Source organism: Myotis brandtii, unplaced genomic scaffold (genome assembly GCF_000412655.1).
Source record: "Myotis brandtii unplaced genomic scaffold, ASM41265v1 scaffold904, whole genome shotgun sequence".
NCBI classification, from domain to species: Eukaryota; Metazoa; Chordata; class Mammalia; order Chiroptera; family Vespertilionidae; genus Myotis; species Myotis brandtii.
This window is the reverse complement of record NW_005371715.1, coordinates 1,662,783-1,688,782: the sequence shown is the minus strand read 5'-3', so window position 1 is coordinate 1,688,782 and position 26,000 is coordinate 1,662,783.

Sequence of the window (26,000 nt, the reverse complement as noted above, 5' to 3'; positions counted from 1 at the left end):
TTCCTTTAAATATATGGAACAGACTGACAGAGGTCATCTAGGGGGTACTAAATGAAAGGAGGTAAAGAGATTAGCCAAAGAACATACATGCATAACCCATGGACACATAACTGTGTGGTGATGGCCAGAAGTGAGTGGGAGTGGGTGCTGGGTGGAGGTCGTTAAAGGTGGGTAAAATGAGGGACATCTGTAATAGTGTCAACAATGAAAGAAAACTGTTGCTTTAATTTTTAAAATTAATATATGTGAATATCACATATTCAAATAATATGTTAAGAATGCAACCTAGCTTATTCTAGATTCTAGAACAACCCCAAAACTAAATTACAGTGAAGAAAACTTTTTCTACCTCAAGTAAAATTGCTTCTGATGAATAAGGCTGTCCTGGAAAATTTATGATAGTCTTAGATATTCTCTATCTTCTTTTTAACATATTGTTCTCTTTTTAGATATTCTTTCCTTCTTTAGAGTCCTGGTATTCTAATTTGGTCCTCTTTAAGGAAATGTTCTACCCAGGAATCACTATCAGCCTTCTGTGTGGAAGAATGTATCCATTAAGTTTCTTATTTATACAAAAACCTTTCTTCCAAGAAAGGTTCCCAAGCATAAGGTAAGATTTAAACCCAAAGAGGAAAGCATCTCATTTTGAACCAGCAAACACCAGGATAACTTGATATATTAATATTTGGTGACAAAATGTCCTTATACTTAACTTGCAAATCCATATCACATTAGGCTAACTTATTTTGAAGGCTACATCTCTGTTAAAGCATAGATATCCAAAATGTTAATAGTTGCATGAAATTCCAGAGGTAGCTAATGAGAGAGCTGATATTTTCCTTTGATTAGATCAGACTACTTTCAAAACCTAAAATTTTATTGAAATCATTAGTTTAGAACTAATTTTAATAATTTTATTCTTTTTATCTATTTACAGATTTTCATTAAAAAGAAATATTCAAGGCAGTTGCTTTGACATCAAATATACTTTTGTTATTATTATTTCTATTCCTTTGTATATTTTTCCCCCTGCAAATTCCAATGCTGGAATATTAGGCCTAAATCTAGGTTTAAAATATCTGGAGAATAATAAAGATTTTCATTTCAGTGTTAATACTTTTACCATAAAATTACAGTTAACAGTATTAAACAAGAATTCTAAACTTGCCCAGAAAGTGTACTTATTTACAGACAACTTATTTACAACTACAATGACAATTTTAATGTGATTATCTTAAAAAAGATAAATATTCATGAATGCCTTATGCATTGACTGTTTTATGTCAAGTTTATTGTTTTTCAATATTAATCTATGACTATAATTTGAACTAGGTGATATGATTTTGTATGGTAGTAAGTTATGCTATAAATGGAAGTGTTAGAATAATAAATTTTCAGCAATAACTTTTAACAAATCAATTCATTATGTTATAATATTTATTGCAATAGTTTTTGGTTTTCCATAAAAAACAGATTTCTAATTTGAATACTAGTAATATATGAAGTTACGTTGTACCACCCCTATTAGGTCTCTCAGTTTGTGTTCATTCTTGTTTTACATTTAGTTTCATTTTCAGATCTATCTCATCTCTAGTCTTTACTGAATTCATGTAGCAGATTATTAGCTAAGTATCATTATTTTTCAGGGTAAATTATTTAGTAGTGTGAGACTCAATGTACTCTGGAAATGAGGACAGTGTCTCAATAAACTCAGAAGTTCAGAGTAATTTGTCAAAGTTCAGAAGAGGAAAATCTCAATGAGACATCAGAAATTAGCAAGGAGAGGTAGGGTAAAACCCTTGCTGTTCTCATTAGCAGTGCATGTCAGTAAGTATTTGGTGGGAAGAAACGAAAACCTGCTGACTAGAGCATTTTCACTTATGATCTTCCTGCTAAATTAGCTATTTTTCTGAGGATGGTATCAGACTATAATAAAAGTGGCCTATGTTTTCGTTTTTACCATTTGGAAGTAAACAATAAAGGCTAATGTTTTAAGAAATATTGAACCCAGGAAACCCCATCCTGGGAGTTAGGAAAGGGGACTGCATTTTCAACTAACCGGTGCCACTACCAAGTTTGTTACCTTTTACAAATCACATATTGCTCTGATTTTCAATGTATTTTTCTGTAAAATAAAGGAAACAGAATAGGTGGTATCTCTACCTTAACTTTTTTTTTAACAGAGAGCTGGATTTAAATGTATGTAACAAGACACAATTAATATAAAAAATAACTCTAGAGACAGTGTGTGCAAAGGTCAGGCCTAAGGAGGTTTTCTTTCAGTTCCCCACCACCATGAAGGCTCAGATAATGGGCTTTTTCACGTCAGCGAGGCAGTATCCTGGTTGCTGACTGGAACCATGTCGTGTGGGAGGAGCACACCTTTTGCATCACAGGAGCAGCTACAGTGGGAAATTATATAGTTCCCAGAATGAAGGTCAGCACAGGCTGAACGTCAGTCTGTGTTTGCTGCAGAAGTCCATCTCAGGCTTTTCCAGGCTGCGTATTAAAATCACCCAGGAGTTCTAAATACAGTGATGCCCAGGCCAGAACAAAGAAAGCAGAATCTCTGTGTGGGGTGCAGGCAGGAATGGTTTTTAGGTCTCTGTCAGGTGCTTCCAGCATACAGACAAGGTTGAGAACCACTGATGTCAATCACAATTGGCAGATCCTTTCATTTTAATGACTTACTCAATCCAGTTGTTAGTGGGAGAGGGTAATAGAGGTAGTTTTGTCAAGAACGATTCTGAGATCACAAGTCTATTGAGCACGGAGAGGAGCTGTGGTGTGTGGGTGATGGGTGTCACCGGCGGAGGAGAGCTGAGGGCACGCTGTCACATATTTGCCATCCCTGTAGGAAGGTTCCTTGGTTTTTGTTGTTTGGTTCATGTTTTTGTCCTACATAAAATTCAAGGCAACAAGTAGCCTCTGCTCACAGAGTTTTTTTGAACAACCCATGAGTTCTTCGGAACCTGCTTTCTTTAACCTGTTCTGAATAATTAGGCTTCACTTCTACACAAGTAAGCCAAAATTACACAGGTTTTATCCCTGGAAACTTCCCAGGACTGGCCAAGCAGTTGAGAATGCATGGAAAGAACACAAACACACAGTAAATAATAACAAATAACAACTTGTTGGTCTTACTAGTTTAGTGGCTTTGTAGACATTGGTGCATTGATTCTCATGAAACACTTTTAAATTAAGAGGTATCACATTGTAAAAGGCTGAAAATCAATGCCCACAATATAAGTGACTTTTACAGTTTTGTTTAAAATTACCTTCTCTTTTATCTTCAAACCTGCAGCATGCAGGTATCTTTCCAATGGTAAAACAAAGTGTTTGAAGTTGCTACTTTTTATTGTTGTTGTTCAAGGCCAGTATCTTACAGAATGAGAAAGCACTAAGGTCATTTTACTAAGACAAGGCAAGAATGCCCACTATCTCCGTTACTATTTAACATTATTATATATATATTTTCCAAATTAGACAAGATCAATCAATTATAGGCAAAATATTTGGCAAACAATAACAATGCTCTATTTACAGATACTATGATAGTGAACTTTTGAAACCAGAGATAATTATTTATAAAAATAATAAACACTAATAATAAAAGAATAAAAAATAAAACAATAAAGTAATTTGGTAAGGTAGCAGGCTATAAAATTAACACATATAAATCAATAACCTTCATTTATATAGAAAGTAACCAGTTAGAGAACATGATATTAAAGAAAATTCATTTGTAATAACAACAAAGATTAAATATATTTTAAAAGAATTAGAATTATGCAAGACCTACATAAAGAAAACTTTAAATCTCTCCTGAAAGGTACTAAAGTAGACTTTGGACAAATGGGATGCAATTTGTTCTTTTATAAAATGACTCAACATCATAATCATGTCAATTCTCCCTAAGGTAATTTAAAAAGTCAATATGATCCCAATAAAAATACTAGCAAGCTTTAAAATAAAGTTAGAAGAGTTTATGCTAATGTTCATATGATAAAACTAAACATGCAAGAATAGCTAGGCAAACACTAAAAAAGGAAACCTACATGGTAACTAGACCTACTAAATTTTAAGACATATTTTAAAGCTCTTAATTATAATAATGTTGTGCTGACACATAACAGAGAATGGTGAAATAAAATGAACAGCCCAGATGTAGACCCAAATGCAAATGGAAAATTAGTGTATGATAAAGGTGGCATCTCAAATCACTGGAACGAGGATAGAGAGGAATTAATGGTACTGTGACAATTGATAGCCATTTGGAAAAAGGTGAAATTAGATTCATACTTCACACCATACACAGAATAAACTCCAAATGGAAAGGACATAAATATTATTAAAAAGGAAGCAATACAAATATTAGAAGAAAATACTTTGACCTCTGTGTAAGAAAATTATGTATAAACTGATATGGATATAAGTGAATTAAATGAATTGCAAAAGATATTATGGTATTTAACATGCGAGAAAAAAGATGAGAAAAAATATGTATGTATCTATTAGATATTGGTAACTAGGAGTAAGGTGAAAAGAATGGGGAAAGGAGAACAGGATAGAAAGAATAAGGAGGAAATAGTACTTCTGTGAATATGATAAACACACACATCAGTGTGTGTGTGTGTGTGTGTGTGTGTGTGTGTGTGTGTGTGTGTGTGTGTGTGTGTGTGTGTGTGTGTGTGTGTGTGTGTGTGTGTGTGTGTGTGTGTGTGTGTGTGTGTGTGTGTGTGTGTGTGTGTGTGTGTGTGTGTGTGTGTGTGTGTGTGTGTGTATATATATATATATATACACATTTATATACATGTCTATGTGTATATATATGTATATGTATATATAAATAGATACAGATATGTGTATATATGTATGTATATATACAAGTATTTTTTAGCTTCATATGCTTCTAGGGACATGTCACTCCAGTAGCAAAACCAGTTTTGGGCTTCTAAATAAGATTTTTCACTAAAAGTAATTTAAGGTTCTTTGGAGAAAAGGCTAATTCCAGAGTTGAGGTGGGGGAAAATACAAGATAACTCCAGAACATTCTGTGGTGCTAGAGAGTAAGAAAAGATCATGAAAGCATGTCAGAAAGAATCAGGAGTTTTTCTGAAAGAGCTCCCAGTGGATAAATCTAAGGAAATTTGAGCAGCAAAATAAATAATAGTAATATATTAAAACCCATGTAATTAAATCATTATATTCATATAAACTAACAGATAAACAAATAGGTAAGACTGATAGCTCTTCCTTACAAAAAAAATTTGTAAATAATAAATGTAGAAAAGATTATGGAAATAGTAAATCAACCTTTGGAAAATAACACAGTAATAAATTATTCAGGCAAGAATCACTAATAAATGCTAAAATTTGTAGGTGCATATTTGTATAATCTCAGCATATTTCTTCACATTTATTAATGACAAAGAGAAAAATGGTTAAGAAACTGTCAGACAAAGGCTCTCCCAGTTACCTATTTATTACATCCGAGCTGTAAACTACTCTTCAACAACTGGTCTGAGACCCTAAGTTGGGTGCTATATAGGTTTCCGTTGGGCCAGCTGGCATGATGTTAAGCTTGTTCCTCTTTCTGGGACTTGTGTGCTCTTTCCTTGGCAGGTCCCCGCAGTGTGCACAGCTCCTGCAGGGGCAGAGGCCAGCATCAGAGCTCCTCCTACAGGTGGTTTCTCTCTTACCTCTGACCTCACCTCATATCACTTTTCCTCCCTTCAGTGTGTTCCAGCTCCCTGGCTTTATGTCATTTTATAACTCTGTCTATCCCATCACCCTCTGTCCCCATATTCTGCTGTGTTTAATTCTTTTGTACTCAATAATTCCACCATAAAAGTTAATCTGCTTCAAATAAGCTGTCATTGAAAGCCACTCCTCTAAAATGGCAACTCTATGAAGGTTGGCTCTAGTGTCCCTTGGTTCTTTTGTCATCTCTGGCTAGTACACTGCCTGGCATGTTCTAAGGACTAAATATATATTTTTTGGCATTGATTATTTGGCCCTCATGGCCTCAACTGGTATGATGAGTATTGTTTCCTAGTATATTGTGGCATTAGACTCTGTGGCTAACTTTTTTCTTCTTTAGTTCTACTATTCCTTGACTTTTGTGCCACTGTTCCCCTAATTTTTGTCTTACCTCTTCAGCTCCTTTCTTTTCTCATGGCTTTGACTTTCCTGCTCTTAATCAAATGTTTTCAGCAGAATTTTGTTGGCATATTATAAAGGCAAATGTCTAAATTTGGGAATATAATAAATGACTAAAACCCCAAATTCTTACAATATGACATGTTCAACCTTACTTAGAAACCCCATTTGCTTTCATGTTTGTCCTGTAGGATTTTTCACCATCTTTCTATGCACTAATTATGATAACACAAGTTGCAACAAACAACTTCCAACATTTCATTAACTTAACTGCATGAGAGTGAATTTTCCCTTTATGTTCAAGTGTACAGTAAGTCCTCAGTCAATGTCATCAATAGGTTCTTGGAAACTGCAACTTTAATGGAAAAGATGTATAGCAAAATAAGTTTTACCACAGGCTAATATAAACAAGAGTTAAATTCCTACAGCATGCTTCTGGTTAGAAAAACATGATCAAACTTCTAAATAAAGACTCAAAACACTTATAATATTGAACACATTGAAATAAATATGATTATGATTTTTCAATACACTATTCTAGTTCACGGTTAAGGAACCTGTTCCACTAGCTCAGGGCACCAGGTGTGAGTGAACCCTGTGCAGGACACCCTCCCGTGGCATGGCCACTCACACACTCACTCAGTCTGGGACAATTTAGACACACCAGTTCACCTCATGTGCACATCTTATGGATGTGGGAAGAAACTGGAGTCCTAGAGGAAACCTACACAGACATGGGGAGAATGTGCAAGCTCCACACAGACAGTCACCCCAGCTGGGAATCAATACTTTTTTTTTTAATTGTCCATGTTATAACAAACATTGAAAAAATTACATTATTCAAGGGGTTACTTGACCTCTAAATAATTCTTGTTATGCTGGAGCTCTGACATCCTCTAGAATCTTTGAATCATTTATGTATAGTTAATGGATGGAGGAAGAGCATGAATAGAGATAGAGATCACATACAAGGGGAGAATTTATGGGCCAAGCCTGTGAGCATCTTGCATCATGTCTGTTCATATGGCATTGTCCAATAGCACTCAGTCACATGACCAAGCTCAACTGCAGGAAGTCTGAGAAACTCAGCCTAATTGTGAGTTCAGGAAGGAGAGGATATGGGCTTTGTGAACAGACAGCAGTCTTTGTCATACCCTTTGTGGAAAGATGGTGGAAGCCTACAAGGCAAACATGATACATTTGGTAGTTAAGCTGATATAAGAGGAAGCAGTGTTTCAGTGCTCAAGGAAAACTCTTTGCTAGGACATAAATGACCTCAATAGGAAGAGTTGGGTGTATTTTTCTTTTTAGTATTGCCCAGTTGGTCATTAACATACACTATGATTTGGGGATTTGAGAGCTAAATTTGTGAAAACTGTTAGCCTCCCACCACACATGACCCCCTTGCTCCCACAGTATTGAATTTTCCAGATTTAGAGTACTCCTGTGACTCATTTCTCAGCTTTCAAAGACAAGTGGTTCTTACATGTCTTACATGTCTTGTCCGCCTCTTCTTTACCCCTGCCACAGTGGAGCTGTGGTCTAGGGTCCAGGACCAAGAGACGCATCTTAGCAGATTTTCTTTGTTTCTCTTATTTATCTATACACCCACCCTTGGCTAGCTGAGAAACGGGGCCAATTTCAAATATTCTCTGTGCTCTCATGACATGCAAATTTATATCTAGAATTTCACAAACTTTGTAAGACTATTTACAGTTGTTTTCTGAATATTCTAATTTAGAAGTTGTATAAGTAGTTAAAGATGTGATTATGAAATGAAATATGTCTTAGATTCTTTATCTGTCATTTAATAATTATATGACCTCAGGAAATTTACTTAACCCCCTAAAATTTTGAGGTTTCTTTCTTATCTAATAAAAATTGAGATGTAATGGTTTGTTGTTGTTAATATCATCTAATCGTAATAAAACCAGTAGATGGTATTTTCTTTCCGTATTCCTTATTCTAACTAAAAGACATGAGTATACACTGAACTGCTCAAGTGAGAAATCAGATTGTCATCCTGAACAGCTTCTCTGTTAAACTTCTCCAAATTGAGTTAGTTGTCAAGATCTATTAATTTCACCTTTGTGACAGAGACTGCTGGCTGTTAAACAAACAAACAAACAAACAAACAAAAAACAGCCGATTTCTCCTCTTTCTGAGCATCTGATAGACTACATTTTGCAGACCCTCTTATGGTGAGGGCTTGACTGATCTTTCACCCAGGAAATGTGGGTGGAAGTGATATGAACCACTTTCCAGGCATGGCTCATAAAGAACTGCATAATTGCATAAAGAATTGAAGATTTGATACCCCATCCTCTTTCCCTTCTGCCTCTGGGTTTAGATCCCCAAAGTGACCTTGTAGATCATGTGTTGAAGACCTCATGCTTTCATCACTCTGAGTCTGTGAATGACTGTGTGGAGCAGAGCACTGTCCCACTGCCATCTTTCCAATGCCAGTTAATTTAAACCTGTCTTGGAGGTTTTGGACTTTTCGGTGAACAATAAATATTCTTGTGTTTGAACAGTCAAACATTTGAGGATTTATTTGTTATAATGGTTTAATTACTTTTAAAATCCTTTAGAAACTTGTTACCTATGGTATCTATATATATAAAAGCCCAGTGGCCGAACAGCAGAACAACCAGAACGACTGGTCGACCAGTCACTATGACGTGCACTGATCACCAGGGGGCAGACGCTCAACACAGAAGCTGCCCCCTGGTGGTCAGTGTGCTCCCACAGTGGGAGCGCCGCTCGGCTGACCGGGATGAGTGGTGCTCTCATAGCGGGCCAATCCCCGCAGGCCATGCCCCCCACCAGTGCACAAATCCATGCACCAGGCCTCTAGTACTATATATAACCCACAAGGCCCTTAATAATTATCAAAATGGTTTGAAAGAAGATTTTCATTCCCCTTGTATACATCTTGCTGTATATCTATATGAAATCATCTCACTGATACAACAATGAACACATTTCATTTTCTCTTCATAAGTTGTTCCCTGTCCCTAAAATGTCTCTAACTCCTTTGCCTACATAAAGGATTCCCATTAACTACATGGGCTCAACTCGGATACCTCTTTGTCTATTCTTTACCTTATCTTCACCTCCCATTTACAATGAAATGCATTTTCATCTCCTCTCCTGTAATACTCTGTACATTTCTCTAATAATGTTCTTGGCAAATTTTGGTGTAACCATTTGCTTGCCTGTCACACTAGAGTGTTTTCATTTTCAACCAAGGATTTTGCTGTTATTTAACATGGTCATTTTTGTATTACCCAGCAGGCAGTAAGTTTTTGAAGATATTTATTGAATGAATAAATATGTTGTTCCTCTACTGTTACATGCCAAACATTCTCAATGTTTAGTGGCTTAAAACAACCATTTTATTTGGTTTCCAATATCAGAGGCCAGAAGTTTATGAAGAGACTAGAGCAGCGGTTCTCAACCTGTGGATCGCGACCCCTTTGGGGGTCGAATGACCCTTTCACAGGGGTCGCCTAAGACCATCCTTCATATCAGATATTTACATTACGATTCATAACAGTAGCAAAATTACAGTTATGAAGTAGCAACGAAATAACTTTATGGTTGGGGGTCACAACATGAGGAACTGTATTTAAAGGTCCAGAAGGTTGAGAACCACTGGACTAGAGGCCCAGTGCATGGATTCTTGCACTGGTGGGACCCTGGCCTGGCCTGTGGTGATCGGGCAGCAACTGTCATTCCGACATTCCCTGAGGAGTCCTGGATTGCGAGAGGGTGCAGGCTAGGCCAAGGGACCCCATTGGTGCACGAATCCATGTACCAGGCCTCTGGTATGCATATAAGATCTTTGGTTAATCTCTTCCTGGCCTCTCCCCTCCTCCCTTCCCTCTGAGATTCATCAGTCTGTTCCATGTTTCCATGCCTGTGCATTGAGCGTCTACCCCTGGTGGTAAGTGCGTGTCATAGCTACTGGTCAAACAGTCGATTGGCCGAATGGTCGAACCATCGGACACTTAGCATATTAGGCATATATATATATATATATATATATATATTGCTTGCACAGATTTTGTTGTTGTTGTTTTGATCCTTGAGGATTCAGCTGGGGCTTCAGTATTCAGTTGCTTCAGGATCATCTTACAACATGACTGCTTCATTGGTATCTCTGAGCTTCCGAGCTCTTCTTTCTCTTTCTTTCTCTCTCTCTCTCTCTCTCTCTCTCTCTCTCTCTCTCTCTCTCCTGCTCTTTTACACTCCCTCCCCATGGTGTCTTATCTTTCAGATAATTTTCACAAGGCTATGTTTCTCACATCATGGTAATTTCATGTTTGTTGCACTTTTTCATGGACATACACAAAAACAAGTGTTCCAATAGTCAGGGTAGACTCTGCAAGACTTGTTACAGTTTTGCTACCGAGTTCAAGTGTCACCGATTGGGGTTACTGGCTGGGACCTCAGTTCTTTTCATGGACACAGAAAAGATTTTAAAGTCAACAAAAAATGGAGTTTATGGAAGATACACTCCAAACTTAGAGCGGGCCATGAGAGAGAGAGAGAGAGAGAGAGAGAGAGAGAGAGAGAGAGAATGGCCCCAAACTCCTGGTTTTAAAAGAGGGATTTTCTGGGTGGAGACTTTCATTTGCATTCAGGGATGATTGACAGAAAATGGTTACATAACTATTATTTCTTCTGGGCATGCCCTTACCCATAATGCATACAGAAAAACCCACAGTGGGGCAGGGTCAAAACTGAAATGCAAATTTTATTATAATTAGTCCAGGCCCCAGGTAAGGTCACATTGAGGTCATGTCATTTTCCTCTGAGCTTGTGCCAAGAACCGGCTGGTTCTGAACTTGCCTACTGGTGGACTGCTGGCTGCTAGACCACCCATAGAGAGGCGGTCTGAAGGCAATGTTGGTTCCACCCTGTTCAAGACCCCAGGGCAGGGCCCACTCCAGCCGCTCATGTCTAACTCCCTACCTTTTTCTGCATTCTGTTAGACAAGTAAATCATAAGGCAAGCCTTGTTTTCAGGGAAAGGGAATTAGAATCCATCTATCAATGGGAAGAGTAGCATTTTTAATTTACCACAATAAATAAATGGATATGCTAGGTGTACTTAAACTGAAGCATTAATATTTGAGTAGTAAATATATCCACAATAAAAATAAAATCTCAAAACAATTTCATTTTAAAGTTAAAATATTAAATGCTAAAGTGTTAACAGGTACCACATTAATTTAGGAAAATGAAATGATGTGGGTTTGGGGAGTCAAATTCTGAAAGTGGATATGTAAGAGAATTATAGTTCCATTCAATGTACAAAGAGAATATATTATTTTACGTGAAATAAATTCCATAAAAGACAAAAGTGAGAATCTGCATAGAAATAAAAATTGATTTTAATATTAGCTAGTATATTTGATTCTTTGAAAAAATAAGTGGCTTTTTAAATCATGGAAAACACATAAGAATAAGTGAATATAAAAGAAGTGCCCACTTTTATTTTATTTTTTCCTCTAAGCATTTATTTTATTCTATTTTTAGTGAGAACTTGTGTCTGGCTTAGGTATAAGGTACAATTACAGTTTGTTCCGATACGAGAATTATGAGTATTATAAAGCAAGAGGAGACAAAATAGAATGGATACTTTTTATCTAGGAAGTGTGTACATGTCAGACTCTCTTGAGGACACAGAAAAACTTGTGAGCAGGGAGTTGGGTTTCAACGGAAGGGAATTGATGTTGTTACTGAGAAGTACCCAAGGGGAGGTTATTTCTCAGATAATCAATGAAGTAGGTTTTGGGACCTGATCTGGAGCTAACAGGTCTCTGATTATAAGACATTACATGTCCCAGGACTGTTTCAGGAATGATATTCAGCTATTCCTCATCCATGTGAAAGCAGCTTGGAAATAAGGTTACTAAAATGAGTGCACCGTTCATCAATGATAGCAACAGCTGCAAATGTAGTAAAATGGAAAACAGCCAAGTTTGGGCAGCTGTGAGTGAAACTCACAATAAATATCTATTATAGTTCAGTTTCAGGAAACAGCAACCATTCTAGTTGTTATTGTTTTAATAAAATTTATTGAGGAGACATCCTATATAATAAAAACCTAATATGCTAAGTGTCTGGTCATCTGGTTGGCCGTTCAACCAATCAAAGCTAATAAATATGCTAATGATATGCTAAGGCTGCTCAACCACTTGCTATGATGTGCACTGACCACCAGGGGGCAGACACTCCAGCCGGTAGGTTAGCTTGCTACTGGGGTCTGGCTGATTGGGACTGAGTAAGACGGGGCAGACATGTCCTGGAGCCATCCTGTGTTCCCTCCCCGGCTGGCCAACCTCCCGCGTCCCTCCCCGGCCCCAATCATGCACCGGTGGGGTCCCTCAGCCTGGCCTGCACCCTCTCGTAATCCGGGACCCCTCTGGAGATGTCAGAGAGCCAGTTTTGGCCCAACGATGGAAAGACTGGACACTATGAAGTGCACTGACCACTAGGGGGAAGACGCTCAATGCAGGAGCTGCCCTCTGGTAGTCAGTGTGCTCCTACAAGGGGAGCGCTGCTCAGCCAGAAGCCAGGCTCACAGCTGGTGAGCGCAGGGGCGGGGAGCGGGCCTAAGCCGTCATTCCGCATCCCCTGAGGGCTCACGTACTGCAAGAGGGCACAGGCCAAGCTGAGGGACCCCCCCCCACCCCCCGAGTGCATGAATTTCGTGCACTAGGCCTCTAGTTGGTTAATAAGATTATGTGAGTTTCAAGTGTACAATTCTATAATATTGTGTCTGTATATTGCATTGTGTGCTCACCACCCAAACCATTCTAATTATTTTAAGGAGAACGGGATTTAAAACAGGAAGTTGTCATAAAAACCACAGGTTGAGTGTTCAAGATGAATTCTCAAATAACACTACTTAACTGGCCCACCAGAGGAGCTACAATGAGGATGGAAGGGGCCTCTGGAGGCTGTTTCTTACACTGTCAGACTCAGGTACTCTCTGAAGTAGTGGTGATTCCTTGTACCTACATCTTAGCAACACCAAAGCCAGTGGCTGGAACACTGCTGCAGAAAGGAACCACACCTCCAACCCTCTTGCCCACAGCAACCGCAGTTGTCTGCAGCCTCACTCCTGCCTGCCAAATCTCTCAGGAGTGCCTGTATTTGGCAGACACTAATTTGCATCCACAATGGCTACAAAAGAGGTCTGTAAACAAATAGTTTTTAGCTTTTCAGTGCCTTGCAGTCGAGAAAGGCAATTCGAAGGAGGTTGAAATAGCTGGAGATTGCCACTTAACCTCACCCACCACGCAGTGCTCCTGGGTTCCTGTCCCAGTGAGCAGTAAGAGCAGCCAGAAATGACTCTTTGAATGGAAGAAGGGCATTGTCCTCTCCCAGGGCTGCACTAGGACTACCAGCATCCATCCCACAAGAAGACAGCTCTCCTCACTGGGCCAGGTAGCTGGAGAAGCAGCACAATGGCAAGATGCTGTTTTTTTAAAAAAGGAATAAACAGAAATCTCATTTTAAATGAAGTAAGGAGGCCAGAAGGGGGAGCTCTCACAGGCTACAGCAGTGATGGCGAACCTTTTGAGCTCGGCGTGTCAGCGTTTTGAAAAACCCTAACTTAACTCTGGTGCCGTGTCACATATAGAAATTTTTTGATATTTGCAACCATAGTAAAACAAAGACATATCTTTGATATTTATTTTATGTATTTAAATGCCATTTAACAAAGAAAAATCAACCAAAAAAATGAGTTTGCGTGTCACCTTTGACACGCGTGTCATAGGTTCGCCATCACTGGGCTACGGTGATTGCTGATTTCTAAGCACAAGAACTCTGTAACAGCCCTTCAACTTCCTCTTCCCCTCTACAAAAGAGTTTCCTCTCCTTTGTTTTAAGGGACTTTCACTTGACTTGCCATGGTTGCATATTCTGTATTGCAACTCTTTGTTGTTCCTGAATAAATCCATTTTGCTGGAGAAATATCTGGTTGACTTTTTGCTTAAGATCAACAATTTAAATATTGGAGAGAATAAGGACTAAAAAAATTGTCCTCAAATGTAACTGGAGATCATGCCTGGGATAATTTTCTTTAGTTAAGCTAGTGTGTGGCTCTTATTCTAATAACTTGTTTATATGAAATAAATACAATTTGCTTTTGTTATTCTAGATTGATAAGGTGAGGGATGGATGGGTTACAGAGCAGTTCCAATACTAATGAAAAAATCCAAAGGCAAACATTGAACCCAAGACTTGAATATCTCCCAAATAAAATGGTAATAGAATCCATTCTAGAACTCAAAAGCCCTGACCAAAACAGGGCTCTAAAATGAAAGCTCAGAAGTATTTTAAAACTCATTCCAAATATTAAGGAAATTATACACACAGGGTGTCCCAAAAATATGTATATACACTTTAACAGCTGATAGCTCAATTTTTAAAATGAAATATATTTTAATAAAGAGTGACTTTATAATTATTCAAAGTGTGTGTATCCTATATTTATTGTAAGAATTATAAACTTTTTTGTGTTTTTATATAAAAAAATTTATATCAAGCCAATATTGAAACTAAATGCATAATTTTGCTAGTTTTATGAGCGCATGCAACATGTAATTTTTAAATTAGACAACATTGGATTACCTTTTAAGTTTAGCACTTGGAGTAAATGAATATGGGTGATAAAGCTGCACTGAGGTGGATCCCACTAGTATTGCTTGAATAAATCACATCTACAACTAGAAGTATGAGCCTACAGATTGTGCTACTTTGTAGGTAGGATTAAAAACAAATTGATAAATAAATCTCCTCTTGAAATAAGAGTGTACTCCTATTGAAGCTATGCTATTAGTTTTTTTTCTTTTCATGAGAAAATTAATACCTAAGAGCTCTCTAATGTCCTCAGCTGTGTTGTTGCATTTAGAATAGACATAGATTTAACAATGAATAAATTATTCTTTCACATTAGAAAAACAATGTACTAAGTAAGACATTACCAATTAACAAGGGGTTGTTTTACACAAATAAAGGTAATCATATAAAATTTCTATTTAAGTGAAGTTAGGACTCTAGAATCACACCCTCTGTCAAGTTCTTGCTAATTCTGCCCATCACACAGTCCGTCCCTTATTTCTATTGCATCTTGTGTTTTCCTCTACTTATAGTACTAATTTCCTTGATTTTAACTTTTGTTGAGATTCCTAGTCTACATCAATAGAATGTGCTCCAAGAGATTCATGTCTGTTTTTCTTCTTAGAATCTCTAACATCAAAAGTATAGTTTCTCACATCGAGTAGGTACTCAATAAATAGGGGTTGAATAAATACCTACAATTGCTTATGCCTTTAGCTGACATTTTCAATTCATCCTCTTATGTTTCATTCAACACGAAAATATGTTTTAGGTGCTATAGGAAGTTATTGAATAATATAGATAACATTCTTGCCTGTAATTGTGTTGGAGAAAAAAAGGCTAACACATAAAAAATAAATGTATATGAGATACTAACAATGGTGTACAACTTAATCTATGTGATAGATTTAGAGCTTTAGCATAACAACTAGGATAATTTAAAGAAAGGAGAGAAGGTAACAGATATGTCTGCAGATAAATGATAAAATTATTTCTGAATGGAGAGGTCAAACTGAGGTTACTGATCTGACTGGAGATCTCTAGAATGTGTACATCAGTAAATACTTGCTGGGCACCCGCGGGGGAAGGTGTCATTTTTTATTCTATCAATAATGCCAAAATGTAGAAACAATGGTTCTCAACTTACAGAAGCTAACCTCCTAGAATTCTCAGGGATAATGGTAGGAAATAAAATTGGAAATGTAGGGGCCCTGAGATACAGCTGCAATGCTTGTTTTAGTAAAGCCCGGCCTCATGAATTATGTATTGTGTCTGAGTATTATCCTGAAGAATATTACCAACACAAACAACTCCTGTCCTGACACCCAGCATATCATTAGTCCCTGGTTAAAAGCACATCCCTAAAAAACTACAACACACAAGGCTACAAAACACGAGGTGGGACTCAGAGTAGGAAAAGACTTAACATTAATAATAACAAAACTATCAAACTGGGTTTATAAGAAATTAATTTCATTATATAGATTAGATTTTTGTCTTATTTCAATTATAGGTGTTTGAGTAAAGTTAAAATTATTATAAATATATGTAAGCTAAATTTTACTCATTTTTTTTTTGGTCCATCTTCCTTTCTGCCTCCTGAAATAACTTGAAAACAGTATTAAAAAAACACAAATGCAATTACCTTATTCAAGATTGCTTATTAAATGAAATACATAATCTGCAATTATTTTTTTCCTCGGGTACTTGCTTTCAGGTAGTTACTTTCCTCTGTTAATTTGCTAACATACACTATTCTTAAGTAGCATCAATATCATCACCAATCACTTGAATTACATACAGTATTTATGAGTATGAACAAATCCAATCCTTATTTGATAATTAAAGGAGCACAGTTGAAGAAACACTGGGAAGATTCATAGCTCTAAAGCCAGCCACAGAATCTAAAACATGTGAACATATTGGATAGAAAACTCCCCTGGCAAATATGCTTGATCTGCATTTTCAAGGAAAATTGAAACTATACCTCTCTATATATTAGATATTAATCACTAAAATGTTATTATACATAGGAAATAATATTTTCATTCTTCCTACACCAGAGGCACCATGTATTTTCTGGTTTGTAATGCAAAAGGGTTTCTCAAATGAGACAGTTTGAAAATAAACTGAATAAAATACAATGTCTTTATGGAAGATTTTGAGCGGTTATAAATGATTTTGAGGGAATATTTTGAGTTTAGTTTTATGTTACCTAAGTAGTAAAATGTTACAAAGATGATGTAGTATTCATAAACAGAATTTTTTTTGTCCTCCCATCCTGCTCAAAACAACTACATTCACATTTTAAAAATAGTCTTACTTTTATATTATGTCGCCATGTTCATTTTAGAAAGATTTTGTTGTCTTAATTTCCTAGAAGCATAGAAAATTTCCACATTACCAGGTAAGCTGCCTATTCTTTTCTTCTTAAGAGCATCTTAGTTAGGTTTTCCCTGTTAGAAAAATAATAAATGATCATTGTAGAAAATGTATAGTGAGTCGGTAGACTTCAGAGGGTCAGTGAACCTTCTGAAACAGTGTATCTGCTCATGTCCATTTTGTTTGTTTCTCAAAGATTTTCAAACTGGTTCTGTGGAAGGAAAAAAAAAAAGTTTCACTGGTTCCCAAGTCAATGATGAGTAAATATCTCTTTGTGTTTTAGTATGTGTGCTTTCTGGGCTTCATCTTTGTATCCATCTTCATTCCTGTCTGTCTCTCTCACTCTCTACAGCTACCTATCTATATGCTAGTAGTTATTACTATCAAGAATGGCTAGGTAACCATTTGTAGAAAAAAGAATAGTGCCATCCATGCACATTTTCTTGCTCGCGTGTTATTTATATATTTGTAATTTTAATGTGTATTGCAAGTATGCATTCATGTGTATTAATTAACTAGAGTCCTGGTGCATGAAATTCATGCACGGCGGGGGGGGGGGCAGTCCCTCAGCCCGGCCTGCACCCTCTTGCAATCCGGGACCGCTGGCTCCTAACCGCTCACCTGCCTGCCTGCATGATCACCTTTAACCACTCTGCCTGCCTGCCTTATGCCCCTAATTGCTCCCCTGCTGGCCTGGTCACCCATAATTGCCCTCCCCTGCCAGTCTGGTTGCCCCTAACTGCCCTCCCCTGCCAGCCTGGTCATCTGTAACTGCCCTCACCTGCTGGCCTGATTGCCCCTAACCGCCTCTGCCCTGGCCCCCACCACCGTGACTTTGTCTGGAAGGACATCTGGATGGATGTCTGGAAGATGTCCGGTCTAATTAGCATATTACCCTTTTTATTAGTATAGATGCTTTATGTAGAAATTCTCTGAGATCTTCAAAGACCACTTGATTTTATGCTTATTCTCTTACTCCAGCATCAGGTGATAGCCAGTCAGTTCACTGAGTATATAAAGCACTTCTTAAAAGTAATTTATTGTTGAGAGGGAGAGAGACTGAGAGAAAAGGAGAGGTAGAGGGAGAGGGAGAGGGAGAGGGAGAGGAAGAGGGAGAGGGAGAGAGAGAGAGAGAGAGAGAGAGAGAGAGAGAGAGAGAGAAATACAACAATTTGTTATTCCACTTATTTATGCATCTATTGGTTGATTCTTGTATGTGGCTTGCCTGGGGATGGAACCTGCAACCTTGGAGTATGGGGATGATGCTCTAACCAACTGAACTACCTGGCCAGGGTTATATAGGCTCAATTACAATATGGATTATCAAAAATATGAGTGGTAAAAACATCCCAATCATACTGCCACTGGGACATATACTCTCTCAAATTCACTGGGAAACTTTAATGTTTAAATGTTAATATGGGTTCCGGCGTGGTAAAAAAATGATGGGAAGGGTGCTCCTCCAATGGATGCCAATGTTCAGGAAAGAAGACCACAGTTAAGGTAATTAGCAAAGTCAATAATTTATATAACTTTTTCCTTATGTATCAAATACATAAGTTTGTAGAGTAAAACTACAAAAAATAATTCTCCATTTCTACTGACCTATTTTCCCCTCCCCCTCCTTTTTGTGTGTGTATGTTTAAATAATTCCTTATCATAGGTGATGTTAGACTGTGCAAGTCTTGCTGACTAATAATGCTTGAAATGCAGACTTATCAGAAACACTGAGAAAGGTTACTCAACTAGTCAAACATATCAGTAGAGATCAAGATACAGGTATATGTGTTCATTACAGTTCAGTATAAATGGTAAAAATAAATCTACCTGGTAGATAAATCTGTCTTTGGACTGTCCATTTAAAAAGACTTAAAGAATTTTAAATGCATCATTGAACATTTTATTACCATTACCTATTGGCTTAAAAACTCAATAATGGGGAAGGAAAATATACAAATTAATATACATTTCTGTTTTGAAATGTATGTATATTAATTTAGTTTTAAGCTAATTCATATTTTTTAAATATCAGGATCAAAAATATAGAATTAGAATTATATCTCTCTAACTATAAATACTGTGTGTCTTTAACATGTAAACATGTTTTATGGAATGTAATTTCTTATTTTTCTTAACTCATTTTTGCTGTGATTTTAAGAACATAGTTAGAAATATAAGGTATAGAGAAAAGACTATCCCTAGAATGGATAATAATTTTAGTATATTAATTTCAGAAGGTATCATTAGAAAACTGTAATATTTGCATTTTCTGAAAGCTATATATAAAGAAAAAAGATATGATTTCATGAAAGTGGTGTGGGTTCTTATATTATTTATTCTAATTCTATCAGTTAGAGTCCAGACAGGCAAATAGAACCACTTTCACTCTTCAAATCATAAGAAATTGAATAAAAGAAATTGATTATTTAAATGATGGAAAAACTGTGAAGCCAAAAAGAGAGCAGTGACTGAATCCAGAGATTAATTCAGTGGGAAACTGTATAATCACCCTGGAGCTAAAGGGAAGTGAGAAAAGCCCACGGAGAGCAGAGAAACCAGAGGCCCCTGGGCAGCCTGGGACCACGCCAGGGGCGGCCCAGAAATTGCCGGGAACATAGACAGAGGGGCTGCGTGCTGTTGGACAGTCAGCCAAAAGACAAAGCGGGAGAGTAACTCCCTGGCATTCTCCTGTCTCCTACCCATGTCCTCCCAGTGCTTCCCATGGGCTAAGTAGGGGGCCAGTTGAAAAGGGAGCCAGGAAAATGTGTTCGTGGTACCCTTGCAATATGCATCTAGATTTGCTGATGGAGGGAAAGTCAGACGGATGGCTTCAGTTGCTTCTCCTCTAGAGCTAGCCTGTGTTCACACCACATTCCTGGAGGGCTGCGCCCAGACCACTCACAGCAGAGATTCACAGCAGGAGGAGGCCCGTTCCTCCAAGATGGGGGACTTTTTATTTCTTTTCTTTCTATTTTCTTTTTACTTTAAAGGACATTATCTTTTTTTAAAAAATAGGCTTTTATTGATTTTAGAGAAAGAAGAAGAGAGAGGGATAGAGAGATAGGAACACTGATGAGAGAGATACATCAATCAGCTGCTTCCCCCACAACCTACACTGGGGATCGAGCCTGCAATCTGGGCATGTGCCCGGACCAGGAATCGAACTGGGGACCTCTTGGTTCATGGGTCGATGCTCAACTACTGAGCCACACCAGCCTGGTGATGGGGACTTTTGAAAAGCATGACTGCAGCTTAAGGATATCCCCATCTGATTAAGCAAACTTTTCTAACACTGCACTGAGTTTTTTACATTTCTCTACTTAAAGGGGGTCAGATGTGCATTAACATGTGCATTAACTCCCAACCTTCTCTTGCTTCTTCCTTTTGTCCTTCACAACACCTCCAATCTCTTCCATGTGTCTTTAGTAGCTTACAGAAAGGCCTCCATCTCCTGCAATGGAATAGCTGATGCAACTAAGCAGGACTGAAGTTCTGATAATTAGTCACAGAGATTCAGGGACATTTAAAATCTGGTCCAAGGCAAATGTCTTGTGCTCTGATCAGGGTCCTGGTTAGGAAAACCTGGGACTGTAAAACATAGGACGGCGTCATTGATGTGGATGTCCCTGAGCACGTTGGCTCTGCAGATCTTGATGCCTGTGCTAGCAGAGTTGGCTCCTTCCCCACTCAGAGCTAGCACTTCCCCCATCCTGTAAGAGTCCCCCTCCCTGAAAGCTAACAGGTATCTCCATTTAGGAGTGTCTTTACCCTTACCCCTTGCTGACAGATCTGTACCAACTCTAAAATCCCCACATAACCTTGCCAGGGAGTTGCTATGCCTAGTAAGAAAGGACAAGGAGTATATACCAAAGGAACTATAAGAACTACCCCGCCTGTACTGACCCAGAACCAGGGGAATACAGAGGACTCTTGATCTTGAGAGCTGGGACATGAGGTTGGATATGTGAGAGTTTGTTAAGTTGGGGGCACATTCTCAGGACATAGGACTTATTACCCTAGAAAATATCCCAGGAAATGGGGGCGAAGTGGCTGATAGTGGCTGTTAGAAGCCTGGAGAAATCAAGAGCCAGTGCTGAAGTGGAAATGTCTGGGTTGCTCTGATAGACAACAGAGGAAAAAATAAAGGGGTGAGGGTAATTGCACGCTAGAATGATCATATTATGTGAGGCCACAAGACTCAGTAGAGGAGTATGCCCCATAGGAAGGCCCAGAGTTCATACCTTTCACCAAGGCCATGCATGGGTATCATGTTAATTACACTCCTACCTCCAAACCTTTACATTCTATTTTCACTCATCTTTCAAATTCTTCCATCAATAGGAAATTCTCCAGTTTTCTCCAGTGTTTTTAGAGTATTATGACTCTGTTCTTAAATTATGTTGTTAATAATTCATTGTATTTATGTATTGTGGCTTAAATTGTAAAAAAAAAAAAAAGAGTTTGTAAATAAACCTACTACACTAAAATAATGACCTGAATCACTGTACTCTATGCTTAAAAGTGAGTGGATATAAACAGCACAAATTTTCATCATGAGCAGAATCGATAAATCAATAAATATCTACACAATGGAATAGCAATAATGAAAATGAGCAAACTATTGTAACAAGCAATGACATGGATAAATCACAAACATAATATTGAGTGAAGGGAAGCAGATACAAAAGAATACATGGTAATCCCACTTATATAAATTAAGCAGATCTGAAGGTGAACTAGAATTTTCCCCAGAAAAAGGAGATATTGAACAAACCTCATCATATGGAAAAAAATAATCTTGGAAAGCTATTGAATTCTAAGTATGTTTGAGAGACAGAGTAGGCCTGGGCTTCATTCAACATTGTTATAGCGATGTGGAAAGAACTCCCACTTCTTTCCTGGCTCCCCTAATATTTTTCTCAGTATTCCTATGACAATATCCCATGATGCCCAGGCTTTCTCTGTTTCCAAATCAAACTCAGAGTTAACCCAGATTTAAGTGTTTGAGATCTGGCTATTTAGTCATGACCACTGACTCTGGAGTGATATCCGTGCCTTTTTTTTTTTTTTTTACCGTTAAGAACTTAGACCCAACTGCTCAGGGAAAACATCTTAGACTTTGTGTTATTGGATAGTCATATTTACCTACCACCACCACCAATCCTTAAACCTCCCTTTACCCAGTTCTGTTTCCAAATACAAACCTTCTTATTGGCTTGGACTAAAGAACAAAAGGACTACATATTTTTCTACTGCCCTTTTATATTCTCCCCCTCTTCTTACCTTGATATAAATAGATACTAATCTGTAGGTTAAGAATCTTTCTGTAAGCCTTGATTTTTATCATCTTTCAGGGAATGGAGCTTTTACCTGTGCCTTAATCCAAGGCTAAACGTTAAGAATAAGATCTAGTTCTACTTAATGAATTCCTGTGTATTAACTGTTATAAAAATTCCCTAGTACTGTGCTCTGCTCATAATATTAAATTTCCCTTATCTTGAACTATCCTTAAAGTAAGGCTGAGAGCTCTCTCCTTAGAGGTGGTGTCCAGCCTATGAAGCTGCCCTGAAGGTAGTCTTTGAAGTGAGTCCATTTCCTAGACCTTATATCTCCACATGTGCTTGCTCCCACACATTACAATCATAGATAATGGAAAAAAAAGTTGAATAAAACTCATTTTACCTGAAATGAAAAAAAGATGCTATTAATTATATTCCATTAAGAAAATACTAATTTCTCACAAGTACTAAATATAAGTAGTGATTTCAATAGATGGCAGCGAGAAAAACATATTCAATGCTAAATTCTGTTTAATCACCTCTTTATATCTCACAGCATGACTACGTTCATCATTGACTCTTTAAAAGTGACTGAGGTAGTTATCAGGAAAAATTATTTCATTTTGATTACTAGAAAAGTATCTTTTAAATTATTAAAATATTCAGGCAAATGCAAAACCTATAATTATGCATTTAAAAACAAGGCAGCATTTCACAGCCATTAAAACACCTCTTCCCTGAAGAAGTAAGCCCTGCTGCTATTATTCAGGCCATAAAGCCCAGTACAGAGATGGGACACTGAGAGTTCTAAGAATTGAACACACAAAAGGATTTTTAGCAGGTTCAACTTGAGTGTGGTCTTAATGGTTGATCTAGAGTCCCACATGGCTAATTGAATTGACAGACACTCAATTATTAAAATGGTAAGACCTTCTAAATTGCCCATGACTAAAGAGATGTAGAATCTGAATAATTCAAGCTAAATCAATTATTTCTGAAGTTAAATGAGGAGGCCAGAAGACCTCCTACATGTGGAATATTCTAAAAAGTACATGTTATACTGACTTTCAACACTTTTTCATTGTTTATATCATGTGTTGAAAATTATTTTTAATAGGGGCAAATGATCTGGATCCTGAGTGTGCCATATTCCAAAGGGGCATTTTGACAACATTTGAATAGAGTTTGTGTTGTAGCAATGTATTGTGACTGGTTGACTGTATATATTTACAAATTTGAAATACATTAAAATATGTAACACATGTAGAAAGTATTTTTTAATAGAAAATAGAACCTATGTAGAAATTTTACTTAATCAGAGAGTTTCGAATATAGTGGATGAAATATTTTTTTCAATAATAGAGTTAACAGAATAAGGGAAGTAAAAATAAAGCATAGCATAGATAACCTAATTTTAGTTGAGAAAATTGTGTATTGTCTTTCTAATACTGGCCATTCTTAGTGGAAAACATTATAAAAATACATTTTTATGTCCTGATTTTGTGGCCATAATCTAAACTCAACTGTCAAAATGAATATAATTCTACTACATTTTACAATTTCTTATTGAAATTTTAGCAGCCACAAAATAAAATTATTTCCTCTTCGTAACATATATAGAGGTACTAGAAACTTTATTTTATAAACAGACAAACATTTTGATCAAGATTTTGTTTTCATCTTTATATACATATTCCTGAGATCTCTTTGGTTTTCCTGATTCATGCTGGTCTATTTACTTGTATATTATTTTCACCTTATTAAAACACTTTTTGAAGAATTAAGTATAATGTAGCAGTAAGACACACAAAAAAAATGGAATTGACAGCAGATACTAGGTGATGGGTTTTGGATGGGGGTCATCTGGCTGGTTCATAGCTGCTGCTTATAGCTTTCCAGAATTGAGAGAAGAGGCCAAAGACAATTGGCAACTGAAAGTGGAGTCTATAAAGTGGTTGGTAATAAGCAACCTAATTCTATAGAGAAGATATAAATAGATATCTGGAAACACCTAAACCATATGAAGTGTGTGTGTGTGTGTGGGGGGGGCGGGTAGGGAACCCTTCTATTTTCAAAATCAAAAGTATTTAAATCTCATTTATTGCAAATAGCACTATAGTGAGAAAGATAATGACAGTTTTTATTTTACAATAAGAATTGAGGTGTTTGTAATATTCAATCTGTGAGAGGGAAAGGTCTCTTTTTTTATTAGAAACTTTATTGAATAAGTTTCAATTGTGTGTAAGGAAAAAAAAATGCATTGTTCTCATTTCTACTCCACAGGATATTTTATTGGTTCATGATCTGGAAGAATAAGTTAATAGCTGAATTAATAACATTTTCACATGAGCTAGTACACTATGGGTAAAAGTACAAATTGGTTGTGGAATATAAAATGGAATAACAGAAAAATAGTCCAACAGAAAGAAATTGTAACATGCTAAACACATACTCAACTGTGTGGAAACACACATTATTCTGAGTTCAAAAGACAGCCTGAGAAAATTGCTACATTAGAATACAATATTTTTGCTAAAATAAATCTGTATCTTAATGCCATTTTATGTTATATAAGAAGATATATAAAGTTCAAATTTCTAGGAATGTTTTAATAGAAAATAGAACCTATGTAGAAATTTTACTTAGAGAGTTTCGAATATAGTGAATAAAATATTTTTTCAATAATAGAGTTAACAGAATAAGGGAAGTAAAAATAAAGCATAGCATAGATAACCTAATTTTAGTTGAGAAAATTGTGTATTGTCTTTCTAATACTGGCCATTCTTAGTGGAAAACATTATAAAAATACTTTTTTTATGTCCTGATTTTGTGGCCATAATCTAAACTCAACTGTCAACTCTACTACATTTTACAATTTCTTATTGAAATTTTAGCAGCCACAAAATAAAATTATTTTCTCTTTGTAACATATATAGAGGTACTAGAAACTTTATTTTATAAACAGACAAACATTTTGATCAAGATTTTGTTTTCATCTTTATATACATATTCCTGAGATCTCTTTGGTTTTCCTGATTCATGCTGGTCTATTTACTTGTATATTATTTTCACCTTATTAAAACACTTTTTGAAGAATTAAGTATAATGTAGCAGTAAGACACACACAAAAAATGGAATTGACAGCAGATACCAGGTGATGGGTTTTGGATGGGGGTCATCTGGCTGGTTCATAGTTGTACAAGGGGCTGCTGCTTATAGCTTTCCAGAATTGAGAGAAGAGGCCAAAGACAATTGGCAACTGAAAGTGGAGTCTATAAATTGGTTGGTAATAAGCAACCTAATTCTATAGAGAAGATATAAATAGATATCTGGAAACACCTAAACCATATGAAGTGTGTGTGTGTGTGTGGGGGGGGCGGGTAGGGAACCCTTCTATTTTCAAAATCAAAAGTATTTAAATCTCATTTATTGCAAATAGCACTATAGTAAGAAAGATAATGACAGTTTTTATTTTACAATAAGAATTGAGGTGTTTGTAATATTCAATCTGTGAGAGGGAAAGGTCTCTTTTTTT